The following is a 24778-nucleotide window of genomic DNA, read 5'->3' on the forward strand; positions in this document are numbered from 1 at the left end:
ATCAATTCTGCTGCTAATTTTACACACTTCAATTAATTCCAGGTATTCTTGCATGGGGCCCTGCTAAGATTAGAAGCTGTCAGAGGAAGGTATTTTATTGCCGTTTTCACCGGGAGCACACGCAGAAAAAGAGGCATAATATCTACAGCCCAGTGTTGTTTTTTTCGCACGATCATCACAATTTTCTTGCCGACGTAAGGCTGTCACGGCTGTCTTTCTCGCCGTTTTTTTCCCCGTCGGCTGGCGTGCCGAGCGCCTCTCCGCTGCGGGATGATGAGACTCCCCACAGGGATAATGACATCTACGAGCGTCTCTCCAAAAAATGGTTGTCCCCCCGGATTTAATCCCACCCAACGTTCTGAGAGAGAAAGAGCCCCGGAGAATCACAGAAGCAGAAACACAGACAGAGGACAGGTTTGCCAGCTCGAAAGCCAATGAGAAACACAAAGACACAAAGAGACACTTAGTCAGAGCGGCCCGCTCACCAGCAGACAGCCAAATAAAGAGCAATCATAAGTGAACTCCTATAAGCACAGTGGGGGGCAGCGACTGGTCTCCACAAACCTGAGACAGATATTTGAAACTAAGAACAGTGGGATAGGAGAAATACGGATAAAAAGGTCTCGTGCTGTGTCTAGGGTGACCAGGTGCCACATGTTGGACAAAGAGGATGTTTTTGCTGGACAATGCGGGACATGTTACTGCGTTGCTAAGAGCTAGTTTAGATTAATATATATTTCGGTTTCAGGAGGAATATATCCATAGATCGATTGTTTCTCGAGGTGTTTCTCGTGAGTTTCGGGGAGCATCTCTTCAAAATGTATTCACCTCTGTGCGCAATACAAAATAAATGTTGGCAAATCTGACAATAACTCTCAGGGAATCGCCCTCCACCGGCTACACCCATAAGTAAATATACATTTCTCTGTTGATTGATTGACATCTGACACAAGTAATGGTGATAGCCCTCTCGATTTCTACACACCTTTGGATAAAAGCGTTGTTTTAGACGAGCGACTGTCAATCAAATGCGGGACATCGGCTAAATGTGTGGGACAAATGTTAAAAATGCTGTGCAGTCCCGCACAAAGTGGGACACCTGGTCACCCTAGCTGTGTCTCTATTCGGACACTTTCCTAGGTACACTGCATGTCATACACTATGAACACGTGCAGAGTGGGAATTTCTACCGGGTATTGTTGTCTTAAATCGCAAATGGCTGCTGTTCCCTCACAGGAAGTGAGGATCGACACAGTTAGCTAGCTAGCATTGTTATTTCTTGCAGTTTCAAATCATAGCAGGTTGTTCAATTAACCCTATAAAAGTTACAGTAACTTTTCTTCAACACCAGAATAGTGGTACATGTTTTAAATCGTGAAAAATAACCTACATGTTTATTTGTATATAGTGTTTAATGGACAGACTGCAATTAATTCCACTTCAGCTACGTAGTCAAGATGGCGGTCGTTGAAGATGAGAAGTATTGAGCTTTCCACACTTAACTTTCTGACTGTTATACATGCACCATCTGGGTATTCATAGCAAATTAAGCCATACTTTACATTAGGGGCGCACTTATACCCTCAATAAAGCACAAGTAGACAAACTAAGACGCAGCATTGACTGATCTTCACTTAGAGCTGATAATACACTTGATAAAAACGCTTAAAGGTGGGGTAGGTAATTCACTTCAGAAACACTTGTTATATTCCATGGAATGCTCTTAACATCCCGATAGCAATGAATATATTAAATGCTTTGACAATAAATATATACAAATATTTAATCTGTGGAAGCCGTGGCGTTGTAAAAAGCACGACCAATCATCTGCCTCGGCCCGGCTAAAGTAACTGGATGGCCTACCTGCCTGTCAGCCTTCCATCTGTGCACAAACTTATCTCGTGCCCTCATTGGTCATGAGCGTGTTCGTGTGTGTTGGAGGAGGGGCTCTGTGAGGAAGTCTGAAGGAAGGGGCAGATTTTTTCATCTGCGTACTTTCAAATTCTAGCGCACTCGAGCTGGTTTCTCCATTCTTACCTACCCTACCTTTAATGTAAAAATATCTGGGGTTTTTTCTCTTGCTCCCATCCACAACAACTTCAGCAGAAGTGGTATAAAGAAACTACATCACAATCACATGACTTTCTGTCACTATCTCTAAGCTAAAGGCGGCTAATGTTGAGTATTGCAGATAATAAGCTTTGTGGTACACACATTTTCCAGTTACAGGTTTTGTTCAGCGGGATAATCTCCACATATTAACACCATTTTATGAAGTTTGAAGTGTAAACGCAGAAGTAAAAAGCTAATGTTGGGCAATAAAGGAACTACAGCACGGTCACATGACTTCACGTCACCATCGCTAAGCTAAAGGTGGCTAATGTTAGGCTATAAAGGAACTACAGCACGTCACCGCTAAGCTAAAGGCGGCTAATGTTGGGCTATAAAGGAACTACATCACGGTCACATGACTTCACGTCACCATCGCTAAGCTAAAGGCGGCTAATGTTGGGCTATAAAGGAACTACAGCACGGTCACATGACTTCACGTCACCATCGCTAAGCTAAAGGCGGCTAATGTTGGGCTATAAAGGAACTACAGCACGGTCACATGACTTCACGTCACCATCGCTAAGCTAAAGGTGGCTAATGTTAGGCTATAAAGGAACTACAGCACGGTCACATGACTTCACGTCACCGCTAAGCTAAAGGCGGCTAATGTTGGGCTATAAAGGAACTACATCACGGTCACATGACTTCACGTCACCGCTAAGCTAAAGGCGGCTAATGTTGGGCTATAAAGGAACTACAGCACGGTCACATGACTTCACGTCACCACCACTAAGCTAAAGGCGGCTAATGTTGGGCTATAGAGGAACTACATCACGGTCACATGACTTCACGTCACCATCGCTAAGCTAAAGGCGGCTAATGTTGGACTATAAAGGAACTACAGCACGGTCACATGACTTCACGTCACCGCTAAGCTAAAGGCGGCTAATGTTGGGCTATAAAAGAACTACAGCACGGTCACATGACTTCACGTCACCACCACTAAGCTAAAGGCGGCTAATGTTGGGCTATAAAGGAACTACATCACGGTCACATGACTTCACGTCACCGCTAAGCTAAAGGCAGCTAATGTTGGGCTATAGAGGAACTACATCACGGTCACATGACTTCACGTCACCATCGCTAAGCTAAAGGCGGCTAATGTTGGGCTATAAAGGAACTACAGCACGGTCACATGACTTCACGTCACCGCTAAGCTAAAGGCGGCTAATGTTGGGCTATAAAGGAACTACAGCACGGTCACATGACTTCACGTCACCGCTAAGCTAAAGGCGGCTAATGTTGGCCTATAGAGGAACTACATCACGGTCACATGACTTCACGTCACCACCACTAAGCTAAAGTCGGCTAATGTTAGGCTATAAAGGAACTACAGCACGGTCACATGACTTCACGTCACCGCTAAGCGAAAGGCGGCTAATGTTGGGCTATAAAGGAACTACATCACGGTCACATGACTTCACGTCACCGCTAAGCTAAAGGCGGCTAATGTTGGGCTATAAAGGAACTATAGCACGGTCACATGACTTCACGTCACCGCTAAGCTAAAGGCGGCTAATGTTGGGCTATAAAGGAACTACAGCACGGTCACATGACTTCACGTCACCACCACTAAGCTAAAGGCGGCTAATGTTGGGCTATACAGGAACTACATCACGGTCACATGACTTCACGTCACCGCTAAGCTAAAGGCGGCTAATGTTGGGCTATAGAGGAACTACATCACGGTCACATGACTTCACGTCACCATCGCTAAGCTAAAGGCGGCTAATGTTGGGCTATACAGGAACTACATCACGGTCACATGACTTCACGTCACCGCTAAGCTAAAGGCGGCTAATGTTGGGCTATAGAGGAACTACATCACGGTCACATGACTTCACGTCACCATCGCTAAGCTAAAGGCGGCTAATGTTGGGCTATAAAGGAACTACAGCACGGTCACATGACTTCACGTCACCGCTAAGCTAAAGGCGGCTAATGTTGGGCTATACAGGAACTACATCACGGTCACATGGCTTTACGTCACCGCTAAGCTAAAGGCGGCTAATGTTCGGCGTGATGACGTTTAGTACTCTCGTTTAGACACTGTTTTTAAGACACAAAGAATCTTCAGACAATCCCCAGTGGGGTGTTTACTGACTTATTTTAGGTTGTAAAACAAAAAAGGTGAAACATTTCTGAAGCTAGTGTTAACTATTTCAGATTTGTAATCACAAACATTGAGACACGGGAACAGGAAGTGGCAAAATGTCGACTCATTTCCAGATTTTGTGACTCCTTTCTGCTACGATTCTTTTTGTCAAGCTTGTTCATCTGCAGACGTACAACTGATTAAAATGCCCCGCTTATATGTTCTCTTTGACTTGATACCACACTGGATAACAGCAGCTTTTTTAAGCATCTGTTAGAGGAGTAGCCTACTTCTTCTTCTCTCGCTCCACATCAAGGTCAGCGCTAGTGGTCAGCTTCAATGACAGCCTTGCAGCTGGTAGAAATTCAACAGACACCTTCACAGGTCAGACGCTGAATAAGGGAACGTATCGCAGCTCCCACTGTGCCAGCCTTCTGCCGCTTCACATGACCTTAAGATGCTAATCAGTGTTGAAATATACTTTAGTGCACATCGATTCAGATCATGGATGCAGATAATCTAATGGTTAGAAGTGAAAAAAGAGTCAGAGACTGCCAGAAACACAGCAAATAGTGTCAGATCTGGACTATTTGTATGTTAATTAAGCTGTTTTTATCTTGAATATTGATCTACCATTAAAAATCCAGTTATTTAAATGAGTTTTTTACTCCAAATCAACTTGCAATCGCAAAATCTAATGATGAGATGTTACGAAATGTCTGAAATACAGCAGATATACAGCAGAGAAAGTCACATCTGTGTCCAAAATCCAGTGTTATTGTTGTAATTAAAGCGGTTTAGTCTTTAATATTAATCTGCCGTCTGAAATCCAGTTAATTAAATAGATGTTACTCCAAATAAACGTGCAATCTAATGAGGATATAGCAGATAAACAGCAGACAGTCATATCTAGTTTGCACAATACAGATGTTTTAATAGTAATGTATTTGTTTACATTGGTCTGATATATACTGTTAGTGAAATAACATTTTGTTCCAAATAAACTTCCCATCCTAAAATCTAAAGATGAGATGTTAAGAAATGTCTGAAATACAGCAGAAAACGTCCCATCTGTGTCTCTAATAGTGATCTGCCGTCTGAAATCCAGTTAATTAAATAGATTTTTAATCCAACAAAACTTGCAATCTAATGGTAAGAGGTAACAGAAGTCTGAAGCACAACAGAGTCATTTCTAGTGTGCACAATCCAGACTTTTTAATTGTAATTAAAGCTGTTTAGTGTTTAATATTGATCTGCCGTCTGAAATCCAGTTAATTAAATTGATTTTTTAATCAGATAAGCTTGCAATCCCATCAATATCAAATAAAATCATCTGACTGTCTGCGTCTGAAATGAAGTCTGCATTGAAGTCACTTTTCAAACACTTCACAGATGCACCAACAGTTTCCTCATAAATATTCATAGCTGCATATATAACCAACGGTGGCGCCGACTACAGGGAGGATGTGTAAGAAGCAAAAAAAAAAGATCTGACTCCATCAGGAGACCTCCAGAGCCATGACTACTCGGCAGAGGTGGGAAGTAGTGGAGTACAAATACTTCGTTACTGTACTTAAGTACATTTTTCGGGTATCAGTACTTTACTCCACTACTTATTTTTCTGACGACTTTTTACTTTTACTTCTTACATTTTGAACACAAATACCTGTACTTTCTACTTCTTACATGTTGAACACAAATACCTGTACTTTCTACTTCTTACATTTTGAACACAAATACTTGTACTTTCTACTTCTTACATGTTGAACCCAAATACCTGTACTTTCTACTTCTTACATGTTGAACCCAAATACCTGTACTTTCTACTTCTTACATGTTGAACCCAAATACCTGTACTTTCTACTTCTTACATGTTGAACCCAAATACCTGTACTTTCTACTTCTTACATGTTGAACCCAAATACCTGTACTTTCTACTTCTTACATGTTGAACCCAAATACCTGTACTTTCTACTTCTTACATGTTGAACTCAAATACCTGTACTTTCTACTTCTTACATTTTGAACACAAATACCTGTACTTTCTACTTCTTACATTTTGAACACAAATACCTGTACTTTCTACTTCTTACATTTTGAACACAAATACCTGTACTTTCTACTTCTTACATGTTGAACACAAATACTTGTACTTTCTACTTCTTACATGTTGAACCCAAATACCTGTACTTTCTACTTCTTACATGTTGAACACAAATACCTGTACTTTCTACTTCTTACATGTTGAACCCAAATACCTGTACTTTCTACTTCTTACATGTTGAACCCAAATACCTGTACTTTCTACTTCTTACATGTTGAACCCAAATACCTGTACTTTCTACTTCTTACATGTTGAACTCAAATACCTGTACTTTCTACTTCTTACATGTTGAACACAAATACCTGTACTTTCTACTTCTCACATTTTCCAAACAGCTGGTTCCTTTAGTCTGAATGTGTGTTTGGTGGCGTGATCATTATTATTTAGAGTCATTGCGTGCCTATTGATTTGAACACGATCCATGTATCCATCATTAAGTCATAACAAAACACCATATTTTAAATACCCTCACAACCTCATATTATTTAAACGTTTTTATGCCAAACCTCTAATTTTGAGTTGTCATTGAGTAGAGGTTTAAAGTGGCGTGATAAGAAAATAATCAAGTAAAAAACAAGTATCTCAAATTTGCACTTAAGCTAGCGAAAATGATACCATTTAAAAACATAAACGGCTGGCGAATCGAGCCGGCCCTTGACGACCGGCCATTCTGTGATTCTCCAGATTCTACAGATGGCCAGTCCGCGGAGGGTGGAAAATATATACCTGAAGTAAACAAAGACGTGCAACGGGAAGGTGTTCCCACGGGAAACAAAACTTAAAATATGAAATGAAACAATCTCATCTCTTAAAATTCACAACTTATTATGAATTAAACATTCACAAACTTATAATTATGTATTCACATGTTTAACTCTGTTACATATGCACGCAACGAACAGAAGAGCGTAGGGCAGAATTAGGAGGGAATTCCGTCTCGTAGCGTGTGTGCACCGTTTTGAAATGCTCTAAATTACCCTTCTTCGGTAAAGCCACGCTCGCATTGCAGATGAGAGACGGATGGACTTTGAATTGGAATAAACAAAAAAATAATCATCCTCCCACTCGAATTGAAAATGATATATTTTGGGCTTTTTTGCTTCTGCCATAATTGGGGTCTTGTGTGTGTGCGGACTGTCACTCCTGTTGACACGGACAACGTCAGCGAACTAGTGCCCACTGCCCACCAGCCACGCCCCGACACATGGGGTCACGCCAATCACAAACCTTTGATGCGTTCAAGTGCATTATTCTGGCACAGGAACATTATGTTATAGGACATTAACGATACAACAGAATATTGTTGTTCTATTTTTAGACACATCTCGACTGGTTGGGCAACCCTGGTCTAAACTAAATACTGCGGTGATGAAACGCCATATCATGGATTATCAAGGATTCTCTCTGAAACAGTTTGGAGCTCAAAGGCTTTCTCTCTTGCCGGTTATACCACAAGGTGAGTTCCTTTTTACTTCCTGCTTCTTCACACACATGCTCTCCAGTACAGGTTAGCTCTGAGTGTTAGCGATGCTAATGTAAACACCGACCATATTACGTCCAAAACAGTCGGACATTGTTTCTGATAGCAACGTTTCTGATAGGGCCGTGGGTGTAAAGCCAGCCTACATTTCCGATATTACGTTATATCGGACGCAAATCTGGATCAGCTCCGTTGTAGCCCTGTTTTTAGAGATTTGGGTACGGAGGAAAAGAGAGAGGGTTTTATTTTCTGACGCTGCGTGAGTTCCCTGACACACCGGGGACACATGTTGATGTATAAAAGACATCAAAACGTGCATTTTGCATGATAGGTCCCCTTTAAGTAAATGTTTTAAGTTATTACCACTGATATAACATAAATGGAAGCAGCAGCAGTAGCTATGTCCCGCTCAATCGGGTAGATTTCTGCTCCATCGAGGCTCCTCCACCCTACAGTGTATCTCTCACATGACGGTTGTCAGTTGTGTTTGCAAGACATGCAAAAGGTCATAAATTAGCAATAGGCCTCTTGAAGGAGACACGCTGTAAATCTTCCACCTGGTGGTTCTCCTCAGAGAGGCTTTTAAGACTCACTGTTTTGCATATAAATATATTCATAGATTTGAGTTGTATTCATTTCATTTGACAGTATATCGTTGTCGCTGCTCTTTGACAGTGACAAGCAAACGTTTTCCCAACGGTGCAAAAACATTTCATATTTCTTCTTTTTTTTTTATTGTATTTTTAATACTGCTAATATTTGTATATTTCTGTATGTTTTTATTTTTTATTTGAACGTTTTACTGTATTTTTTGTTGTAATTATTATTTACTACTAATATTTGTGTATGTCTAAGTTTTTTTATTGTCACTTTTTTCAGTTATTTTCCTTTATTTTTTTATTTGTATTTGCCAAAAAAAAAGACTTAATACATCTATTAATATACCTTAATAAAATACATAATAAATGTAATAATATATCTTAATAAAATACATAATAAATCTATTAATATACCTTAATAAAATACATAATAAATGTAATAATATATCTTAATAAAATACATAATGATCTAATAATATATCTTAATCTAGTCACAATATTTCTCTTCCTGAATAACACGCAGCCATCTCTCATGGCTTATCTCAGAAGCGTCCAATAGGCCCGGCGGACAGAAGCGTCCTCTTGTTAGCATCATAACACCGACCGCTCTGATAGGATCATCCAACCCCGACAACAACGTCTCCCACTTGTTGTGACAAAATTAAAGGAGTGATAGCGCGTGGTAAACACCGCCGGCCTCTCAGCTCTTTCTGTGATGGTGTTGACCCCAGTGGCGCCAGACCCTCCGTATTGAGTTATTACATTTATGCAACCGCCAAGCTCCTCAACTATTTCACAACGACGGTTCGCGGAGCTGTGGACGTTCTCGATTTCTGCCGGAGAAGTGAGCGGCGAGCAACAAGAGAGAGGGAAACAGAGAGAGGAAGAGTCGGAGGGGAGAGAAGGAACGAGCCAAGTATATTTTATTCAGTGGCAGCCGAGTACAATTCATAATCAGAGCCGACTGATTCACAGTTTTAATTAAAAAGTAGCCATATAGCGCCTGTGGTTACATCTTGATTTATGAAGACCCGACCGCAGGCTCTCATCCAACAGAGAGAGTAGGAGGAAGAGGAGGAGGAGGAGGGAGAGGAGGAGGAGGAGGAAGAGAAGGAGGAAGAGGAGGGGACGCTAACACCGAACAGGAAGGGAGAGGTCTTGTTTCTCATAGTGGTTCGAGGTGTGGGTAAAACAAACTGTTAAATAAGTGTTGCTACGATATATTGACGTAGCCTAAATCTAAGGTTTACTTCAGCTGGTTAATAAATAAGAAACATTGCAGTATGAAAATTCACGGAGGTATGATTAAGGTCTGAACCATGTGTGCCTTTCAAGGGGGGAAAGGGATGGTCAAACTTTTGTATTGAGTCCTTTTAATTTGGGCCGCACAATTCATTGACATTTTAACAGAATTGCAATATGGACTCATTTAATATCACAATTGCAGTAAGGGTCATATTTAGCCAAGGCATAGGGAGGCGTGTGATGCAGTGGGTTGTGCGTTGGTGTTCGGATCAGGGGGTCACAGGTTCAAACCCCACTGCAGTCAGCATGTTGTTGTGTCCCTGAAACACTTCACCCCAAATTGCACCTGTGGGGATTGCCCACAGTATAGAGTATGTAAGTCGCTTTGGACAAAAGTGTCTAACATGTGATGTATTGTTATGCATAATGTGTGGTGCACGGATGGTGCACTTAAAAGGATACGGAAATAGCTGTGATTGCTGCTGTTTGGACAGCACTAAACTAACAGTATTTATTAAACATCCCAGTATGCTGCTGTTGAAAATAAGCCATGCACCGTTAGTTTGATTGGGTTAATTGAACAGTCTGGTCTAATCTGCTACAGCAAAGCAATAACGTTTTCTAGCTAGCTAGTTAGCAGGTAGCGGTGAATGTCTCTTTCTGTGAGCATGTGTGAACTGAGAATACATTTAAAATGCACACCCTTTGCACATGTTCTCACTCTATGCAATGTATTAAAGGAACTGTAAACTGAACAGTAACTAAAGCTGTTGGACAAAGATAGGGGAGTAAAAGAATATTTCCCCTTGAGATGTAGAGAAGTAAAACCTCACATTTTGAACTCAAGCAAAGTACATTTGGTCCAGTCTGCATGTACTGCAGCGACTGAACTTCATGATGCATGCCTCTGACCGGATGCACTGTACAAAAAAAAGAGATAGCATAGAGGGAATATCAATGTAAAGAAAGAGATAGATAGCTGCTAAGATATTGGCTCTGGAATAAAAAGCCTTTTGGAAAACGGCCAGCGCTGCAAATGTAAGCATGGCTGATGGAATTTGCTTTGCTTCTGACAGTAATGTTAAGTTGATGTCAGCCCCTCCATTTAAATCACCGCCATAACAGAATATCCCCCTGATACAGAGAGATTTTAATTAAAATACTGAGTGAGAGAGAGGGGAGATAAATGCAGACAGAGCATGACAGAGGGAGAGTTAGATGAGAAAGATGATGCAGAGAGTGGGATAGGAAAAGCAACAGAACACGAGTGACTAAAGGAGGGAGATAAGTGGAAAACAAGGCGTTAAAGGAAACACTGTCTACTTTCCTCTCACTGCAGTGTTTTAGGACTGGGTGTTTCTCAATGTCGAGGACGCTTCCTTGGTAGGACATGTCTTCCGAGTCAGGTCCTTCAGAAGCGAGGCAAGAATCCTTCCTGGCATTCGGAGAACGAAGAATGGAACAGGCTAGCAAGTGTGCAGGTGTGCGTCATATGAGAGGCCCCGCCTTACATTTTCCACCAAAGATTTGGGAAATTGGTCCGTGCGCAAAGCATTGTGGGGGATTTTAAGACAGGATCCTGGACATTGGCTCGATTCGATGACGTAGCATCCTTGAAATAGTGGCTCTGGAGGAGCCTTCCTCGCTTCCTTCTGTGTTCTTCGTCACTCCATGATTGATTTTTTAGGGTCTGGCTCACTCACAATCACCACAGAAACCACATACACACAGGAAGACACTCACACACACGCATGGGAGAAGGGTGCATCAATTTGTATGATGCATACACTCTCACACACATTATGAAATAATCCATTTATGTATAAGGCACACGGGCCTCTGTGTTACGTAATGAACATGCAGTCAGTATCTCCCAACATTAAGCGTTAGAGCATATCCATACCGCCTCCTTAATTACACGACTGGTTTATCACGAAGATACGCGCGTAGAGAAAGAGTATGTGACAATCATTCATAATCGAAAAACACCTCATGATTCAAAATCAATTCTGGTGCCAATTTCAGGATCTATTCTAGTCTGCTGTGCACGAATAAAGGCAGAGTGGCAAATGATGGCATGAAAGCAAAGTGTGGATAAGATTTTCTTATTTGAAAGAGTTGAATCGACTGGTTGCAGTAATTTAGAAACACAAATGCAAATGTAAAGAACAAAATTTAAGAATGTTCTTAATTCTTTGTGACTCCAATACTAACACTTTATACAATTATTCATCCAAAATTATACATAAGATAAAACGTTTCTATTTCTCTCAAAAAATCCAGTCTGCTCTGATTGGTCAGCTGGCCGGCTCTGTTGTGATCGCTTAGAGATGTCCCGCCCCCCTATCACGTACGATATGTTGTAGTGCCAGCCTATATAAGAGCAATGTTACACAGTGATGTCACTATGTTACGGAAGTAAAAAGGAGTCCAATGGAGGTGTTTCAGGCAACCTACATAACACACGACAGGAAAGCGAAAACCCCACAAAGCAAGCCGCTTTAAAATCTTCCCCTCTCTCTACACACACATGCATACTGCAAGCACATGATGCTATTCCCCTTTACACACTCTCCTCACTACAGACGCACACACACACACACACACACACACACACACACACACACAACACACACACACACACACACACACACACACACAAACACACACACACACACACACAACAAACCACACACACACACCCACACACACACACACACACACACACACACACACCCACACACACAACACACACACACACACACACACACACACACACACCACACACACACACAACACACACAGAGACAGACAGTGCGGTACGTGGATGGAAATGCGGAGACGGTAGCTCATGTCACCCCGAGGGTCTCCCTGCTTCATAATAGATATCAGACGCTCGGGCAGCAGTCACAGATAATGTCAGGGGGCAATTTCCTCGTGACAGATAATATGATTCCAGCGGACTTTAAATGAAATATATTATCACCCTGATGTCAAAAGCTTGCCATTTACCGATGGAAAAAGGTTACAGTCGATAAAGACTTGGCGATTCCGGCTGAGAATATGGTGAAATGCACATAATGCAAAATAAATGTATGTACAGTAAAACGTTATTTATGTAGAGGTATGTGCCGTTTTAACCATTTCAAATCGATCGGACATGACTCAGGCGGATATCATTTATATAACTTATTACAGATACTTTATTTGAAGTAACATTAGCTGCTAGTTTTTTATTTATTTTTTGTTTAGGAAAGATCCTGGAGAAATTATACACAAAACAAAATGTCAACAAACACAAAGCACCTTAAAATATAAATATTTTTAATTATTATTTCGTTATTTTGTTTATTTTCTTCTCTATGTCCAATGTGTGGATTATTATTTGGTTATTTTATTTATTTATTCATTCATTTTTAAAATATGTTTTGGACCGGAGAATGCCTTCATTTATTATTTATGTATGCCCTGAAACCATATAATAATAATAATAATAATAATTTCAATTTATATAGCGCCTTTCACGAAACCCAAGGACGCTTTACAATGGTAAGTAACATATAATATCTTAAAATGCCAACAAATAAATTAACGACCACATTAGATACTATTATTGAATTTTTTTTTGGCATTAAAAACCCTATATTTTGTTGCCTAAAGTACTGCCATATGTGTCGTCCTCCGCAAAAATATTTAGGATGGTTCCTGTCAATCAGCGCCTCCATAATTGCAGCCACTCTCCGTATTATGATGGAAACTTTGCCACATAAGCTGTAAAGCTAAGATAAATCCACTGAAGGATTTATGGTTAAAATTACACCGTGTGAGAGCCTTATGAGCTGAGACAGCTTGAATCCTCTGTGGAGTGCTCACTTCTGAGAATTAATATGAACTGCAGACGTCCTATAGACGCGCCAGCCTGCGACATTTTAAGACCGATTGACTCTCTACCCTCCAATGATTTTTATTTTACTGTTAACTTTGTGTTTAATGGAGCATGTCGGTGACCCGGTGTGCCAATGTGCAGATAGATATATAATGATATCAACATTTTACAGGTCCCTCTTCTGCTTTGTTGGTCAGCTATGGGTCCAATAAAGAAATACAGTCGGTATGTTGTAAGTTCTGCTTGTAGGTCTCAGCAGTACGTCTGTTGTTACATTAAAGAGGCCCTAGTATTATATATATTATCGAACTCTGGATAGTAGAATGAATGTCAGGAAGTTTGTGTTGCTTGCTTGTGATGAGGAATGTTTACACATTGACATTTGCCATGTTTTATATATACTAATGTTACTTGCGGCTATTTTATAGACCAGACCAAGTGCGCCTGGTCTGCCCCTGGCTCCGCCTCTGCCCAGGTGTTCCTAATTCCACTCAGCCGGGTTAAAAGGAGGAACTGGAGGAGAACGATCGGTCGCCTATCCTAACGCCGGGAGACTCTCTCCTTTGATTATCTCTCTGCTACTTTTGAGCTGTAGGCCTTGATCTGCTGATGTGTTTATGTTTAGCCTGGAGGACCTGGTAGTCCAGTTTGCGCGGCTTTATTTTGTTTCCCATAGGGTATTTATTTGATTTCTGGTTAGGGGAGGGAAGCTCGGTCCTACGGCTCGGGTTCCCTCCTTCTGTTTGTTTCTTTTAGCCAGTCCTCCAGACCTCTTTTCGTTTGCCCAAGTGCTTGTGAGTACTTTAAATAAATGATCGTTATCAAGTACTGGTTTTTGCGTGTTTTCTTTTATGTTGCGGGTCTCCCCGCGAGCCACTATCACGGAGTAGAGGGTGGGTCGTAACTGATGTGAATAAATGCTTCGTCCTTTACCATGATTTATGCCTGGGTCAGGTCAGATAGCCTTCCATCTGTAATGCTGGTTGTTTGACCCTTAAGACAACAATTCCCATGATCCCACGCTTCACAACAACACCATAGTCCATCTCTTGTTTTTGTTTTGGAAAGATCCTTAGCTACAGAAACGACACACTGAGTTTAAGCACAGCCTCGTTTCGTCAAATCGACTTGGTTTCAAGACGTTGGCGAGCCTAGCAGGACATCGATCATCAGCATTCAATAAGAGAATTCACAATAACTAACCTCCAATCACACGCGCGCACACACACACACACACACACACACACACATCGCTAATGAGGGAGCCACGGGGTCTGGCTGTGTGAGTGTGTGTTCTAATTGTCTTATCATTCAAGGTGGCACATTCTTGAGCCAAGGCTTTAATTGAACACCCAGTGCTCATCAAGAGCTGGTGTTATTCACACACACACACAAACACACACACACACACACACACACAAAAAAGTGTCCGAAAGTACCCTAACTATCAACCCTCTCTCTCACACCCATGTCCTCTCTCTCTTTTGCCGCACCCCTCCCCCGCTCATGGTGAATTAATTGGCAAGCTGTTGTCATGAGATACGGACTGTAGTGTAAACGAGCATGCACCGATACCCTTTGTTATTCTGTTTGTGTGTAAACTACCACTAAGAGCACGGCGCTGACAGCCAGTCCAAAGTGTTTAGCACCTTTTTGAAGGTTAGAAAACCATAAAAATATGTTTTCGGGACTTTCCATTGCTGTAGCTCGACGCAGAAAAGAAAGAAACAGCTTGTTATTCTGACAGGAGAACAGAAATGAGTGAGTCCTTAAAAGATAGACCAAATACTGAGAATTAATCATTGAAAATTAACAAAACAAGGCATGTTTTCTCTAATTGTACTATCCAAGTTATATATTTGGAGTATTTTTCCATATTTACTTAACCTGCAATTGTCCCGCAACTAATTAATTTGTTGGTACTGTAGTTGCCTCATGTAATAGACTTTTCTATATATTCAGGAGGGTAATTCAATGATTAAATTACAACTAAACAACTACTTGCCAACTATTTTGATAACTGATGAAGCATTTAAAAAGCCCTATTATGCTTTATGGGGGTTTTCTAGGTGTGTTTTCTAGGGTTTGGTGCATGTAAATGGTCTGCAAATGCTAAAATCTCATAGTTCCCTCCCTCTTTAAATACATTTTTCAGTGGTAACCCTCATTGAGTGATGCAATTACGCATTTAACTTTGTCCCAAGTATGTTTTATCCAAATCTTTTAGGCGATGCTTGAAATATCATTACAAAACACAGCGTCACACTCCAGCCACACGACTAATCTAGTTTTTCATATCCAGCCTTTCCATCTGTGACACAAAAGGATAATGTGTTGAAATTGATCCTCGATGAATCCATGAGTACGAGGTCTCTCGTCGGGGGTTTTCACAATTGAACAGTCGGCGCACTTACAGCGTTTTAAATACTACACAAGCTTCCAGAAATCGATGCGAGATGCAAACAAGCAGCATCGAGCGAACACATCGGAGAGGGTAAACGGCTGCAGGTGCACCAAGTTTAATCAGGCAAACTTTAACAAACCTATTACGTTTGGATCCCTCACAATAGCTCACATTGCAATATCTGTTGTCCTATTGCAACATCTAGGACATATTGGCAACCTCTTCTTTCCTTTCTCCATTCCTCTTATTCTCCGTTTCCCTGTCTTTCTTAAGCCTCAGAGCACAGATTTTGACAGTATATGCGAATGAGGTCCCTCGGAGAGACATTAGCTCCCCACTGGGAGTTCTTCTGCTAAACTCCCGGCAGGCTTTTCTCCTTAACACAACGCAATCAATAACTCTTAATATTATCCACTGGCAAACACAGTCACAGCTGAAGGCGGCATGAGGCTCTGGGACAGACCGAGGCAAGGTGAGTATTAGTTATTACACCTCTACAAGAGCAGCAGCAGCAGCAACTACCTTGTGTTCGGGTCACATATTTCACTATAAAGTGGTGCAGGAATGAGTCCTAAAACCCGGGAAGGATTCAGCATTTTAACATTTCCGATTACCTCGTCTTGAAGTCAACGTTTCTCAGACTTTTGTGGGTTTAATGTCTTCAATAAGTTGTCCATGATTAATTGTATGACACCTCTTTACCAGGATACCTAAGAGATTGATGCAGGAATGAGTCCTTAACCCGTGGAATGAGTTAGCATTCTAGCACTTCTGGTTCAGCAGTCAATCGTTTTTTAATGTGTTTTTGGTTATAAGCCTAAAAAAGAATTCTGTGGATAACAGAAGCTGAAGAGTTTTAATGTTTTGTTCCACAATATAAAGTTTGTCAGTATTTGCTACAGATCTTATTTGCTGCTATATTCCAAAATCCAATGGAAAAATCTCATTGGCTTTTTGTTGAAGGAGCCCTTGAGATGCTAACTTCCTGTCCAGTTCAAAAAAATAAGTCATCACTGCACTCTATTGCAATTTTTGACAACATCAAAAACAAGCTTTTAGAGATTTTTGAGTGCGTGTGTTGCTCAGCTGATGACGCACCATCATCCAATCTCATAGCAATGAAAAGGGGGGTTTGGTAGAATACTGTATCGGGGGAGAAAGTAATCCCTTTTCTGGTAGAGACTGATTTATTGTCTGGCACAGCTTTCATAATGGCAAAGAAAAACGGAGGTTATAGAGTGGAGACGGAGAAAAATAAGTATTACTTAGTTTGCAGCTTCTGCACAAGACATTGATCAAATCCTGTAAGTGTGACATGAATCCTGACACAGGTGTTATTATCCAAACTAAATCTTGATCACAAGAGTTGCCCCTAAATCAATGATGACAACACAAGTTGAACACAGTTATGTAAAACCTACATTTAGACTGCGCCACAACTGAGAAACACAATATAACAAGTTTTGGGAGTGAGTCAAAGTTTTCTGTTCGTGTTGTGAGCCCTAGTATTGAGGATTTGCTGTCTCACTGCCCTTCGACTCTACAGTTTATAAATAAAGTGTTTGGATGACAATACGAGCTGCTCTGAGTTCAACAGAGTTTTGTTAAATCTACATTTAGTCAGGGGCGGCAGGTAATGAAAGCTAAAGAAGGCTAAGCTCTTACTTAATTATTGTTCTCTATGCTATTGTGCACCAAATATAAAGAGGGAGGCAGTAGCTCAGTTTTTTTGGCTTGTAAACCAATGGGATGGCTTGGATAACAATGGGATAGCTTGAAAACCAATGGGTCTGCTTGGAAACCAATGGGTGGGCTTGGAAACCAATGGGATGGCTTGGAAACCGATGGGTGGGCTTGAAGACCAATGGGTCTGCTTGGAAACCAATGGGTGGGCTTGGAAACCAATGGGATGGCTTGGAAACCAATGGGTGGGCTTGAAGACCAATGGGTCTGCTTGGAAACCAATGGGTTAGCATGGAAACCAATGGGATGGCTTAGAAACCAATGGGTTTGCTTGGAAACCAATGGGATGGCTTGGAAACCAATGGGTGGGCTTGAAGACCAATGGGTCTGCTTGGAAACCAATGGGTCTGCTTGGAAACCAATGGGATGGCTTGGAAACCAATGGGTTAGCGTGGAAACCAATGGGATGGCTTGGAAACCAATGGGTTTGCTTGGAAACCAATGGGTCAGCTTGGAAACCAATGGGTCGCCGGTTCAAGTCCTGATCGGACCAAAAATATGGAGCACTTTCAAGGTGTCCATGAGCAATATATATGTATTCAGACCTAATGTGTATTGTACTGTATGTGTACTAGCAGTGAACAACCAAATTATAAAGGGTCTTTATATCTGGCAAACCCATCAGCCTAATATACTCCAAATAAAGGACAACGATTTCATAATCACAGAATACATATAATGAATCGGATAACTCCTGATCGCATATCGTAGCATGCTGGTGCACGGCTGCAGTTTTTTTACTTAATCCAATTATTTATATTGTGGTTCTGGTCCTGCCGTATTTCCAAGTTTTTCTTAGTTTTCCTGGGTGTTTAAAATCAGCTGCACCCTTCCTCCTCCTCCTCCTCCTCCTCCTCCTCCTCCTCCTCCTCCTCCTCCTCCTCCTCCTCCTCCTCCTCCTCCTCCTCCTCCTCTCCACGAAGGATAACGTTGCCATGGCTGTGGGCTACAACTTGACCTGTTTTTTTTTTTGCCCATATTTGTTTAAAATTGGCAAATTGGTAGCATGAAAAGCTTTCAGAGGATGTTGTGCAGGCTCTTTGAGTTAATTCTTTAAAAATAGATTGGATATATTCTGCTCAACAAAAGAGATTTTATATGAATATAAAGCCGACTTTTTGTGGTTTTCCCTTTCCTGTAGTGTGTTATATAGATTTGTATGCATGTAAATGGTCTGCTAATCAACCATAACAATGATCTGTGTGTGTATAAGTGTGTGTTCAATTAATATGTTTATACTTGTGTGCATGCATTTAAATGTTTCATTATATACTGCATGTAGTACTACTGTATATAAATATGCATATTAAAACAGATGTCTGATACTGTGTGTGAGCAGCTGTCTGCGCTCGGCTGTATCTGACATGTTGTTTTCTGGCCTCACCTAGAGGTTGTGTTGCTGAAGCGAGTGAATGATTTGTTTTGGAGTGTGTGTGTGTGATGTGTGTGTCACAGGTCAGCAACTTTACGCAGCCCTGATCGACAAGAGACACTCGCGCTCACGCCTGCAGGACCAACAGTGCAGCGTGTCAGAGGGTTTGGCTGAATAGTCGAGAGAAAGGGTGATGAACATTTTCTTTATTTCTAAACTTGAGTTAAGACAGAAATACAAAGTAGTGGGGCTCGCAACTACAACACAAAGTATTTGATTCACTCTCAACTAGGGATGGGAACGATTAATCGAATAATTAAAATTAATTTTTATAGGATATGTACATTTCGGTTAATCGGTTAACCGTTTTTTTCGGGGTCGAATATTCAAATATACATTTGCTTTCAAATTCCCATCCCTACTCTCAACCTTGTTATCCCCCCCCTGCCTGAAATGCCTCCATTGGGATCCTTTGTGTACTTCCGTAACATAGTGACATCACTATGTACATTGTACGTGATAGGCTAAGGGGTGGGACGTCCCTAAGCGGTTGACCAATCACAACAGAGCCGGCCAGCTAACCAATCAGAGCAGACTGGGCTCTGGTTTCAGACAGAGGGTATAAATAGGTGCTGCAGCACAGATAGTATGAGACAAGTAAAGAGCTTTTTGAACATTAAAGCACGGAGACATGTAGAGACACTACATACTGACATACACCTGAACATCAGCAGGAGAGGACTCTTTAAAGTAGAGACACTACATACTGACATACACCTGAACATCAGCAGGAGAGGACTCTTTAAAGTAGAGACACTACATACTGATATACACCTGAACATCAGCAGGAGAGGACTCTTTAAAGTAGAGACACTACATACTGATATACACCTGAACATCAGCAGGAGAGGACTCTTTAAAGTAGAGACACTACATACTGATATACACCTGAACATCAGCAGGAGAGGACTCTTTAAAGTAGAGACACTACATACTGATATACACCTGAACATCAGCAGGAGAGGACTCTTTAAAGTAGAGACACTACATACTGATATACACCTGAACATCAGCAGGAGAGGACTCTTTAAAGTAGAGACACTACAAACTGATATACACCTGAACATCAGCAGGAGAGTACTCTTTAAAGTAGAGACACTACATACTGATATACACCTGAACATCAGCAGGAGAGTACTCTTTAAAGTAGAGACACTACATACTGATATACACCTGAACATCAGCAGGAGAGGACTCTTTAAAGTAGAGACACTACAAACTGATATACACCTGAACATCAGCAGGAGAGTACTCTTTAAAGTAGAGACACTACATACTGATATACACCTGAACATCAGCAGGAGAGGACTCTTTAAAGTAGAGACACTACATACTGATATACACCTGAACATCAGCAGGAGAGGACTCTTTAAAGTAGAGACACTACATACTGATATACACCTGAACATCAGCAGGAGAGGACTCTTTAAAGTAGAGACACTACAAACTGATATACACCTGAACATCAGCAGGAGAGTACTCTTTAAAGTAGAGACACTACATACTGATATACACCTGAACATCAGCAGGAGAGTACTCTTTAAAGTAGAGACACTACATACTGATATACACCTGAACATCAGCAGGAGAGGACTCTTTAAAGTAGAGACACTACAAACTGATATACACCTGAACATCAGCAGGAGAGTACTCTTTAAAGTAGAGACACTACATACTGATATACACCTGAACATCAGCAGGAGAGGACTCTTTAAAGTAGAGACACTACATACTGATATACACCTGAACATCAGCAGGAGAGGACTCATTAAAGTAGAGACACTACAAACTGATATACACCTGAACATCAGCAGGAGAGGACTCTTTAAAGTAGAGACACTACATACTGATATACACCTGAACATCAGTAGGAGAGGACTCATTAAAGTAGAGACACTACATACTGATATACACCTGAACATCAGTAGGAGAGGACTCTTTAAAGTAGAGACACTACAAACTGATATACACCTGAACATCAGCAGGAGAGGACTCTTTAAAGTAGAGACACTACATACTGATATACACCTGAACATCAGCAGGAGAGGACTCTTTAAAGTAGAGACACTACATACTGATATACACCTGAACATCAGCAGGAGAGGACTCTTTAAAGTAGAGACACTACATACTGATATACACCTGAACATCAGCAGGAGATGACTCTTTAAAGTAGAGACACTACATACTGATATACACCTGAGAGGAGCACAATATGTCTTCTTTAAAAGGTGCCGTACCCACATTTCTTGTTATTATAACTATTCCATAAAAGAAAGACACAAACACAAATCCTCACATTTAAGCGGCTGGAACTGCTTTACGTTGACATCTTAAAAAAATGACCTACACATTTTTGGAAAAATTGCAGTTGATTAAATTCCTGTTGATGGACTTTGGTGTTATATCCACCCAACAACTGGAGCCCAAACACAGACGGCACCTGAAGCCTCGGCACGGCAGCATCCGACGACGAGCCAGAAAATAACAGATGTTACCAAAGCAAATGTTGGGAGTGCAGCTCTGCAGCTAATGAGTGGATCTGCGGGCTCTTTTGCAGGTGACTTATGTTAGTGCTCAGCTGCTGCGCACGAGGATGAGTGGGGCTGTATTGATCCGCTGTTTTGAACCCCGATCGATGCCACCGCACAGATCTTAGCCGTGTTTTTCCAGGTCAAGCCTGATACGACACGTGATCTCCCTGTCCAGATTCAATTAATATCAAATGATACTGTGAGATAAATGACCTGCCGGAGACTTACACTCACCCCGCTGCTGCACGCTACGAGTTTATTCAATTACGAGATAATTGAACATCAGTGAAGCCGAGGTGCAACAATATGATTGGGATTCATTACAGAGAGAAAACGTGCCGGGGCGAGTTCGCTGCGCCTCAAAAGTTCTTTGAATAAGAATGAGTTACTGAATTAATGAGATATGCCTACAGACAAGAAGTCAAGCTTAAAAAACTCACTGCTACTCTCTCTATCCTCCACTACCCAGAAACAAACACTTACTCTGCCTGTCTCCTATCAATATCAATAGCTCTATTTCAGGAATGAACTGTCTGTGTGTACACTATGAACTATGGGTTATGGTGAATAACAAGATGTGTTCACAAAACAACACAACACCCTAACACACCCTCTTGAATTTGCTCTAATTTAGAGAAACAGTTTGAGGAAAATAGAAAAAAAGTCCTATTTTCTATTTCTATAAAAAGGCATCGCAATGTACAATGGTGCCATTTAAGAATTTCCCCCCCAAATAAGCCAAAAAAAACAACCTATCCATCTTAAACCTATCATGATTTCTGCGCTGTTCCCATCCTGTAGTGTGTGTAGTGCCTGAAACGCCTCCATTGGACTCCTCTGTTCACTTCTGTAACATAGTGACATCACCCTGTAACACTTGTGCTTCTATTGGCTAGCGCTCCAACACATTGTACGCGATAGACTAAGAGGCGGGACATCTCTAAGCAGTTAACCAATCACAACAGAGCCGGCCAGCTAACCAATCAGAGCAGACTGGGCTCTGGTTTCAGACAGAGGGTGAAAAGAGGTGGGCAGTATGAGAAAAATAAAGAGCTTTTTGAACATTTAAGTCAAAATAAATCAAGTTTATTGCCAGGTACATTTACACATACAAGGAATTTGCTTTGGTGTTAGAATGCAACACCAGACTATAAAACACTACAGGAGGAGGAAGACAAATACCCAAGAGGTGCTCATTTGTCTCACTGTTACACATCAATACAGAAATCCTCCATTAATTACTTTCAGCAGGAAGGAGAGAGGGGACTTTATCTCACCCATCACAGAGGGGATAGTCAGTTCTGTGTATTGGGTATAATTGATGATGTGGCGTTTAAATAACAGTCTGTTGTTAATTGGATTTGACTGAAAAATGAGCCACGCTGCACTTAATCAATGTCGCTGAGTGTCTGTGATGTAATGACGGGCCAAAATCCCATTTAGGTTCGGCATGCGAGGCCTGGAGATAACGCTTTTAGAAAAAAAACCTCATTGTTATTTAATATATCTTAACTATTATTCATTCCTAAACAGATTATGTAATACTTGCATAATAGGCAGACTAATAAGAGTTTTCTCAAAGAAGGTATGGCGGTTAATGAGATTCACCACCACCGCCGTTTAATTCATCTATATGGTAATGTTTTATGACGCGAGGCAATAGTAGAGCGATGTGCAGCAGAGTCAGCAGGAGCCGTGTGACTTTCAGCTGCAGACGGAGGGCCGAGGGTTTCATCACGGAGCCGCTCTGCCCCTGGATCAGAGTCACAGTGAGGAGAGGCTGTGTGGTGGCAGCGTTCGTACAGTGCACAGCAACCAGTGCATCCCAGAAGAAACAAGAACACATTTTTCTCAACGAAAGAAAAATGATTAGCTGATTCTGCGATGAGATACGTTTTTATTCATTCGTCAATTTCACTGCAGACAAAATTGCACCAAGTCTCTGAATGTCCCTTAATGTCAGCCTGATTATGTAGAGGTGGAATTACATGTACTCAAATACTACATGTTTGAGGTCCTTGTACTGACATGTTATTTAGGTACTTTTATCCAAAGCGACTTACATTTCAGACTGAGAGGAAAATCATATTCAAGACTCTCTCTGTGCTTTTATTCTGAAATACACTAGCCACTAAAATGACTTTTACTCTGAAAAACAAGAGGCAAAAGATCCACTATCAGTTTTAAAGGTCTGCTATTATGCTGAATCCACTTTTATACATAAATAGGTCCCGAATGTGTTAAGAGACATGATGTATGAAAATATGCAGTACTGTACTGCATATCTACACAGTATTTTAAAAGTAAATTGTAAGTACATTGACTTTAAATGGACAAACTACAACATACAAATGATGACCAGTATTTGTTGGTGACAAAACAGGTTAATATTATAATCTGTGGAAAGAGCCATTATGCACACTGAGGACTTTGACACTTCTGTTCTTCTACTGAAGCACGATTTCTATTCAGGACTTTTACTTGAAACAGCTTATATTTTCAATTTGGTATTTCCACTTATACTTAAGTATAGTATCTGAGTAGTATTTCCACCGTTGTTAATAGTGCATGGGATAAAAAGAGGAGGAAGAGGAAGAGGAAGAAAGGTTGTAGTAGCAATTAAAAAACGCAAAAGAAAAGCTGAGCACCGAGGAGATGAATTTACGAGGAAAAGATGGAATCTGCTGATATGATAATGGTCCCTCATGGGCCCTTGTGGCGAATACATTTACGTTGTGTAATTTTGTCCTGGGACAGAGAAGAGAGTTATGTCTTCTTTTACCTTATCACACAAAACGTTTCTCGACGAGATGAGAGCATCAGAGAGAAGAGATAGTCGAGACGGCGAGATCGAGATCGCTATCGAGTCGCTAGCGAGACTATCGCTCTCTCATCTCCGCGCTATCTAGATAATCTCTAGCTATCTAGCTCTCTACCATCTCTCTAGCTAGCTCTCTAATCTCTCTCTCTCTCTCTCTCTCTCTCTCTCTCTCTCTCTCTCTCTCTCTCTCTCTCTCTCAAATCGAGAACAAACACAAGCGGTCACACACTTCCACCACAAAAATCTCATTCTACAAATCCTTTAATTACCTGATCAATGCCTGTAGAGCCAAATTAAGCCGATAGTCGATGGGGTCGGGGTTG

General features: G+C 41.1%; 1 protein-coding gene across 6 annotated transcripts in view; it reads right to left on the reverse strand.

Moving 5' to 3' along the window:
• The window catches only part of LOC117542502 (glutamate receptor ionotropic, NMDA 2B), a 221566-nt gene that overhangs the window by 186469 nt on the left and 10319 nt on the right, over window positions 1-24778 (reverse strand). The window lies entirely within an intron of this gene.

This window comes from Gymnodraco acuticeps, unplaced genomic scaffold (assembly GCF_902827175.1).
Source record: "Gymnodraco acuticeps unplaced genomic scaffold, fGymAcu1.1, whole genome shotgun sequence".
Classification (NCBI taxonomy): Eukaryota; Metazoa; Chordata; class Actinopteri; order Perciformes; family Bathydraconidae; genus Gymnodraco; species Gymnodraco acuticeps.